Source organism: Caretta caretta, chromosome 14, assembly GCF_965140235.1.
Source record: "Caretta caretta isolate rCarCar2 chromosome 14, rCarCar1.hap1, whole genome shotgun sequence".
Taxonomy (NCBI): Eukaryota; Metazoa; Chordata; order Testudines; family Cheloniidae; genus Caretta; species Caretta caretta.
Window position 1 is genome coordinate 41,596,886 of NC_134219.1, and position 9,089 is coordinate 41,605,974.

Sequence of the window (9,089 nt, forward strand, 5' to 3'; positions counted from 1 at the left end):
GGGGCCAGGTCTCTGCCCCGGCCCCACCTGCTGCCCCCATGGGCCTCCCCTGGAGCGCCCCCGGCCCCGCCAGCTGCTCCGCGCAGTGCTCCCTCACCGGCCGCTGCTGGCTACAACACAGGGACCGGCGCGGGCGGCAGGCTGAGGTGGCCGCTGTGCCTACGGATGGGGGAGAGGAGGAGGTGCACATGTGATGGCAGCACCCCCCCTGGCACCTACTGGGAGACGACTCCAACTCCGAGGAGGCTTCCTGGAGTCTGGACCTGCGCGGCTGGGGCATGGGTCTGTGTTGGACTCGTGCCCCCACCCGCAGTCACCTCTCCTGCCCCATGCTTGGCAAGGAGATGCCCCATCCCCCACCCCCAGTGATGCTATGGTGAGGGGCAGCAGCGGGGAAGAGGTGCACACGTGACCGCAGCCCCCCCCCCCCCACCACCACCTTCTGTCACCCACCAAAAGGGAGGCGAGGGGGCTTCCTGGACCTGAGCACCTGGGGCTTGGGTGAGTGTCGTGACACCCTGCCCTCCCCCCTCGCCTCCGCAGTTACCACTCCTGCCCCAGGCTGGGCAAGAGGCAGCCCCATTCCCCACTGGACAACGACGAAAAGTGTTTGCTGCCTCCTGAAGAACATCGCAAAAGAAGGGGCGACATTTTGTTTTAATTTTAGAAAGTATTTGCTTTTGAGGGCTATTGATCCAAGAGTGCTGGGTTGTTTCTGTATTCAAAAGCGTATTAATAAAGTTGATATTCTTAGTTAAATACATTTTTTTTATGATGGTGATATTGTGGAACAGAGGGAAACTGTTAAACGCTTCCTGTTTCCAGTCCACTTTTACATTATTTTAAAAAACATAAATCGGCTTACAAGGCAGGTGTGAATGTCCCACAAGGCTCCTGTCTGCATCTTTAGGAGCCTAAATAACTTTCCAAATCTGGCACAGAGACTAAGGGGCAGATTTTAGAAGGTCTGTAGTCACCTAAAGATGTAGTTAGGCATCTAGTGGGATTTTCAAAAGCACCTAGGTGCCTAACTCCCATTGGAAGCTAAGTGCCCAGGCATCTTTGAAAATTCCACTAGGCGCCTATCTGCATCTTGAGACACTAAAACACCTTGGAAACTCTGGGCCTAGGTGACTTGCCTAAGGCCACACAGGGAGTCTGTAGCGGAGCAGGGAATTATGCACCTTCCCCTGGAACTCCCTTCAGAGCCACACCTGAAGCGTCTCAGATCCCCTGAGCTCGGTCAGCACAGGCAGCGGGGTGTTTAATGACTTTTCCCTGTCAGTGTGTTTTGGGGCACACAGGCTCCGCGTCGCTGGTGCCCTGACTCAGGGCCCGTCTGTCAGATAATAGTTCAATGATGTGCAATAAAAAAGGAGACTCTCACCTCAGAGGCTCCCCTCTGCAGCTCAATAAACTGTTACCCTTTGTACCCCCTGCTCGCCACCTGCACCCTTCTGCTGCTGTTACCAAAGGTCGTCATCTCAGCAGGATCATGAACGATGAGGGAGGGGAGGTTTCAGAGTGGTAGCCGTGTTAGTCTGTATCAGCAAAAACAATGAGGAGTCCTTGTGGCACCTTAGAGACTAACACATTTATTTGAGCAGAAGCTTTCGTGGGCTAGAACCCACTTCATCAGATGCACAGAGTGGAAAATACAGGAGCAGGTATAAATACATGAAAAGTTGGGACTTGCCTGCCAAGTGTGAGGTCAGTCTAACGAGACAATTCAACTAACAGTAGGATACAAAGGGAGGAAAAATAACTTTTGTAGTGTTAATGAGAGTGGCCTATTTCAAACAGTTAACAAGAAAGTGTGAGTAACAGTAGGGGGAAATTAGGATGGGGGAAATTAGGTTTAGGTTTTTTAATGACTTAACCAGCCCTAATTCAGTCTTTATTCAGGCCTAATGTGATGGTGTCCAGTTTGCAAATTAATTCCAGTTCTGCAGTTTCACGTTGGAGTCTGTTTTGGAAGTTTTTTTGTTGAAGAATTGCCACTTTTAGGTCTGTTATTGAGTGACCAGGGAGATTGAAGTATTCTCCTACTGGTTTTTGAATGTTATAATTCCGGATGTCAGATTTGTGTCCATTTATTCTTTTGCATAGAGACTGTCCAGTTTGGCCAATGTACATGGCCGAGGGGCATTGCTGGCACATGATGGCATAGATCACATTGGTAGATGTGCAGGTGAATGAGCCTGTCAGGGTTCCTTCCCCACTCTGAACTCTAGGGTACAGATGTGGGAACCCGCATGAAAGACCCCCTAAGCTTATTCTTACCAGCTTAGGTTAAAAACTTCCCCAAGGTACAAACTTTGCCTTGTCCTTGAACAGTATACTGCCACCACCGAGCGTTTTAAACAAAGAACAGGGAAAGAGACCACTTGGAGACGTCTTCCCCCAAAATATCCTCCCAAGCCCTACATACCCCTTTCCTGGGGAGGCTTGAGAATAATATCCTAACCAATTGGTTACAAAATCATCAAAGACCCGAACCCCTGGATCTTGGAACAGTGGAAAAAATCAGTCAGGTTCTTAAAAGAAGGATTTTATTAAAAAAAAAGAAAGGTAAAAATCATCTCTATAAAATCAGGATGGAAAATACTTTACAGGGCATTCAAATTCAAAACACAGAGGATCCCCCTCTGGGCAAAACCTTAAAGTTACAGAAAACGAATAAACCTCCCTCTTAACACAGGGAAAATTCACATAAAACAAAAGATAAATGAATCCGCCTCGCCTGGCTTACCTATACTGGTTGCAATATTGGAGACTTGGATTAGGATGGGTTGGAGAAGATGGATTTCTGTCTGGCCTCTCTCAGTCCCAAAAGAGAACAAACACGTAAACAAAGAGCACAAAACAAAAGCCTTCCCCTGCCCCCCCTGCCCCCCAAGATTTGAAAGTATCTTGTCCCCTTATTGGTCCTTTGGGTCAGGTGCCAGCCAGGTAAGCTGAGCTTCTTAACCCTTTACAGGTAACAGGATGTTGCCTCAAGCCAGGAGGGATTTTATAGCACTTTATACAGAAAGGTGGTTACCCTTCCCTTTATATTTATGACAGAGCCCTTGATGGTGTGGCTGCTGTGGTTAGGTCCTATAGTGGTGTCCCTTGAATATGTATGTGGACAGAATTGGCACCGGGGTTTGTTGCAGGGTTTGGTTGCTGGGTTAGTGTTTTTGTTGTGTGGTGTGTAGTTGCTGGTGAGTATTTGCTTTAGGCTGGGGGGGCTGTCTGTAAGTGAGGACTGGCCTGTCTCCCAAAGTCTGTGAGAGTGAGGGATTGTCCTTCAGGATAGGTTGCAGATCATTGATGATGTCCTGGAGAGGTTTTAGTTGGGGGCTGTAGGTGACGGCTAGTGGCATTCTGTTCCTTTCTTTGTTGGGCCTGTCTTGTAGTAGGTGACTTCTGTGTACCCTTCTGGCTCTGTCAATCTGTTTCTTCATTTCAAAAGGTGAGTATTGTAGTTTTAAGAATGCTGGATAGAGATCCTGCAGACGTTTGTCTCTGTCTGAGGGATTGGAGAAAATGCAGTTGTATCTTAGAACTTGGCTGTAGAAAATGGATCGTGTGATTTGGTCTGGATGAAAGCTGGAGGCATGTAGGTAAGTATAGTAGTCTGTAGGGTGGTGTTTATGTGACCATCGCTTATTAGCACTGTAGTGTCCAGGAAGTGGACCTCTTGTGTGGACTGGTCCAGGCTGAGGTTGATGGTGGGGTGGAAATTGTTGAAATCCTGTTCGAATTCCTCAAGGGCCTCCTTCCTATGGGTCCAGATGATGAAGGTGTCATCAATGTAGCACAAGTGGAGTAGGGGCGTTAGGGGACGAAAGCTGAGGATGCGTTGTTCTGAGTCAGCCATAAAAATGTGGGCATATTGTGGGGCCATGCGGGTACCCATAGCAATCCTGCTGACTTGAAGGTATAAATTATCCCCAAATCTGAAATAGTTGTGGGTGAGGACAAAGTCATGAAGTTCAGCCACCAGGTTTGCCGTGATAGTATCAGGGATGCTATTCCTGACGGCTTATAGTCCATCTATGTGTGGAATGTTGGTGTAGAGGGCTTCTACATCCATCGTGGCCAGGATGGTGTTATCAGGAAGATCACCAAAGGATTGTAGTTTCCTCAGGAAGTCAGTGATGTCTCGAAGATAGCTGGGAGTGTTGGTAGCGTAGGGCCTGAGGAGGGAGTCTACATAGCCAGAGAAATCCTGCGGTCAAGGTGCCAGTGCCTGAGATGATGGGGCGTCCAGGATTCCCAGGATTATGGATTTTGGGTAGCAGATAGAATACCCCTGGTCAGGGCTCTAGGGGTGTGTCACATCGGCAGAAGCACTCTATGTAGAAGTCCAGTCTGCTGTTTCGACCTTCAGGAGGAGTCCACGCAGAATCCTTCTTTTTGTAGTGTTGGTAGGAAGCTTTCTGTGGGTTAGTGTGTGGTTAGAATACTCTGGGAATGGTGGGTAGAGCTAGACATTAACTAGGGTGTCTTGATAACTTTTCCCCTTAATTTTGACATGCAATTTTTCTCCCTTGTTCTCACTGGACTGAGCCTATTTTCTTGGAAAAAAAATAATGTGGCCAGATGAAAGAATAGCCGATAAAATCACATTGTTAGTTTCCCTCTGCTCCTTCCTCTTCAGTTACCTGGGGTGTGCCACGTTCACCTGAAAGCTGCAGCCTGAGGCTTATCTGGCACCTGGCTTGGGCTGGGGTTTGCACTTCAGCCTCGGGAGCAGGAGAACTCGCAGGGCCTCTGCAGAGTCACTCAGAGCAGCCCCAGGGCTGTTGTTACTTTCTGACATTTTCATTTTCAGGGGAGGATGGCGGAAGCCCGGAGGAGATTTAACAGCCAAGACAGAACTCTGTGAGCTCAGCTCAGTGTCTCCCTGTAACAATAACCCAGGGGGCCGCTAGGCCCCTAACAACGCACAGTGCACTCAGGGCTGGTGCAACCCTTAGGCGAACTAGGCGATCGCCCAGGGCGCCAAGATTTGGGGGCGCCAAAAAGCGGGGCCCCCAATTTTTTTTTTACATTTTAACTTGTCTTCTCTCCGAGGAGCGGGGGTGCTGCCTGGCCGCTGTGCAGCGCACGGAGCCGGGGGATGGACCGGCGGGGAGGGGCGGGGCGGGTCCAGCTTTCACTGCGGTGGGCGGGGCAGCACCGCAGGCAGTAGCAGATTTACCATGGCGCCAGCTAATGCGCCAGGCCCACACTCTGAAGGAGCCCCGGTGGCCGCTCTTCTCCGTCCCCTGCTCTCCCCTGCTGGGGCAGAAGCTTGGTGCTGCGGCTCCCAGGGCTCTGTCCTGCTTCAACAGGGCAGGCTGTGCCGGCCGCCAAGCTCCCCCGTCCCCCGCCTCTTCCCCAGCATGCTGGGTTCCCGCCTCCCCCGTCACTCCCTCTCCCTCCCTGCCACCCATCAGCTGTTGCCTGCGAGAGGGAGAGGGAGGAAGCGGAGAAGAGGCAGGAGCGGGGCCTTGGGGAAAGGGGTGGAATTGGGACATATCTCCTCCAGGCCCCTGCCATGAGCCTCTCAGGGCAGGGGGCTGGGAGCATCCCCAAGACCCAAGCCCACACCCCCAGCCCTCTGCCCTGACTCCTCTACCCCCGAGTCCTCTGTCCTGACTCCTGCACCCCCCACACCTCCGAGTCCCGACCCCTGCACCCCCCACACACCCCCATGACCCCATCCCTGACTCATGCACCTCCTCACACACACCCAGCCCTCTGCCCTGACTCCTGCACCCCCCACACCCCATGCCCTGACTCCTGAACCCCCCTCACACACACACAGCCCCCAGTCCTGACTCCTGCACCCCCACATATACCCTGCCCCCCCACCTCATGCCCTGACTCCTGCACATCCCCACCACCACCCTGAGCACCAAATGGGAGCTCCTGAACCCGGCCCCCCACATACCCACCTGCACCCCTCGCACCGAACGGGAGCTGCCCCAGGTAAGCACTCCGCACACCAACCTCCAGCCCCAACCCTGAGCCCCCTCCCTCATTCTAGCTGCTGGCCAGACCCTGAACCCCAACCCCCCGCCTGCTCCTGCACCCTAACTCCCTCCCAGACCCTGCACCCCCACCGTCAGCTCGGTGCAGAGAGAGATGAAGAGAATGGGCTAGAACCAGGGAGAAGGTAGGTTCCAGCTCTATGTGGGCAGGGGTGAGGGAGGGATCCTGTTTACCCCCTCCCCAGCCCTGCTGCACTTGCAGTTTACTCCCGGCCCCTCCCTTGCTCCAAGGACCAACCCTAGCTCCCACCCCGCTGTGCTTTTGCCTCCGGCCCATGCCTTGCTCCAGTCAGCAGGGACTAATTCTCCCACCATGACCCACTGTGCTCATCTTGCCCCTGGCCCCTGCCTCGCTCCAGCTGGGGACCAATCCTTCCCCCCCACCATGCCCAGCTGTCAGGGTGGATAAAAATCAATGACTTTAAGAAAAAAATAAAAAAATTAGATTTTAATTTAACTTGGATTTTTGAGGGAAAAAACGATCTAAAGATAGTTTTAATTAAGATACATTATATCATGGAATAGGGATAATAAATTCTAATTCTATAGTATGAGACAATATATAATTGTAATCTTTAAGAAAAGTTTTGTAAATAAGTTCTAATAGTTCTTGGATTAGGGACCCAATCTTATGGGGTTCCAGAGGCTTCTGTATAGATTATTGAAGTTAATTTTTCTATCTACCCAATGGGATTCAGTGCTCAGTCTGGAAGATACCATCAGAGATGCTTAGTTTTGCAGTTCTCAAACTGTGGATTTGTGTCTCCAGAGGTAACATGCTTGTTAAGAGCAAAAATGTTTTAAAATAAATAAATAATGTATAGCGGTGAGAAATAACAGACCTCAACTCTATTGTCCCTCTGCAAATTTGTGTACACAGGGTCAACCCTTTACCTCTCTTTAAAAGTGAAAAGTTTCAAAAAGTTCAATGAACAGAAGATTGTTGAGGGCAGAATAGATCTGGAAAAGGAGAAGAAGTCTGGAGATAAATGTGAGAAGTGATGGACGTATGCTTTTTTATTAAAATATTAGGTTTGCTGTTGAAGAAAAAAATACTTAACGTTGTTGTTTTAGTTAAATAAAACAATTTAAATGTCTGTCTGGTAGTGTTCTCCTCTTAATACAGCCTGGCAAGAAAATCCTCCAAATATTCAAGATTAACCTCTTGAATTGGAGATAGTTCACCTTCCAATGACTTCATAAATATCTGCTTCAATTATCTTTGACAAATGAAATAACCAAACAATCATTCATTTTCTGATATAGCTGTAAAACACATCTGAAAAGTTTTCAAAATAAATCACGGTTTACAAATGTATAGTGAGTGCCTTCTAGAAATGAAACCTACATCTGTCTCTGAGTTGTGAAGAATATGTATTAAGGTTATAACAACCAACAAGAATGCACTTTTATGTAGAAACCCATGATTAAATCAAGTCTTCCTAACTAGTGATTTAAGTCTTGATTTAAATCAAATCTACCCTGCCCGCTGTGCTCTTGCCCCGGCCTCTTCATTCCCCAGGGGGGCCCACAAATATGTTTGGCGCCGGGCCCACAAAAAGTTAATTTGGCCCTGGGAGGAGCCAGGCCATCCCACTCCAGGGCAGAGAGCACGGGGCCCAGTCTGCTCTGGGGCAGAGCACAGCCCCCATGGGCCCATGAGGTGGGACAGGCTCATCCCCCTGTGGTGGGACTGTTCATGGAGCAGGGCTGTGGTGAGACCAGATGGGAGCTGAAGGCAGGCGCTAGGGGGATGGAGCAGGACTCCTGGCCCAAAGCCTGAGGGTACCTGGGTACCTGCCACTGCCTCCCCGTTTGCCCCCCACAGCCTTCCCGCTGGTGCCCCAGCTCCCCATAGCGAGCAGCCTCGGAGACCCCTACCTGCCCCCCTCATTCTACATTTGGCCCAGGACATTTTTAAATTTCTTGGGACAGTTTACCCGTCTCAGGATTTCTATGGGAAGTGCTCACCTGGAGTCACAGCTGGTCAATGCAGAGACAAGCGGGCACCATGAAGCATTATAGTTACCAAACATGGAAACCTCCCGCTTTGTGTGTGTGTGTTCATGTGTGTGCGTGTGTGTGTGTGACGTCGTTTTCCTCATTCCGCACGGCCGTCACCCGTTCTGACTGGCTGGTTATCGTGCTACGTTGACTCATTTTCGGAGGTTGTCCACTGAGGCTCACGATGTCTGTGGAGTTGTTTCAGATCTCAGACTCTGGCAAGTACTGCTGCATCATTTCACAAATACGTTGTGTCCATTGTGTGGGTATGCTCAGTATTTGAGTGTGTCTGTTTACGTGCCGATATGCGTGTGTTGTTGAAATTTGTCATATTGATATTGTCCTTGCCACTTCGTACCGCAGTGAAGCAGTACGCGGGGAGGGGAAAGGAGGGGGAGGGTGGGCACAAGGTGGAAGTTTCCTAGGGCGCAAAATATCCTTGCGCCGGCCCTGAGTGCAATACACAGGTGATGGGATGTGCGCGAGGGCCAGATCCAACGGCCAATGGGAATCTGACCATTGACTGCAAGGGGCGCCAGGTCAGGCTCCAAGGCCCGGAGAGTCTCAGACAGGCCTGAGCTCACGGATAGAAATGTGGGGCTGGAAGGACTCCGGAGAAATCACCACATCCAGCTGAGGCAGGGCCCAGTAAACCGGACTGCTAGGGCTTCTCGGGGAGGGCGGGGGGAGGGAAGCATCCTCAGACCATGCTTCATGCAGACCTTATTTTGTGGGTTTTTACAGCTCTGAACTTCACAGACTGACTCTTTAGCTCCAGCTATAGAGACTTGTGCTAAGCGCTGTAGGTCCCCACTTCAATCCCCAGTGAGTGTTGGGGTGGGTTAGACAGTTCCTGCCTGTGGGGCAGGGGATATGCTCTCCCTTCTACCCTTACAGCAATACACATCAGATTGGTTCATATTCTTCTCCCTCTCTCCATTGCCCCTGTTCTCCCATCCCTTCTCCTCACCTCCATCCATTCCTTCTCTCCTGCCCTCTCCCTCTTTTACTCTCCTTCAGTTTCACTTTCCTGTTTTCTCCCCCTCCTGGCTCCTCCTT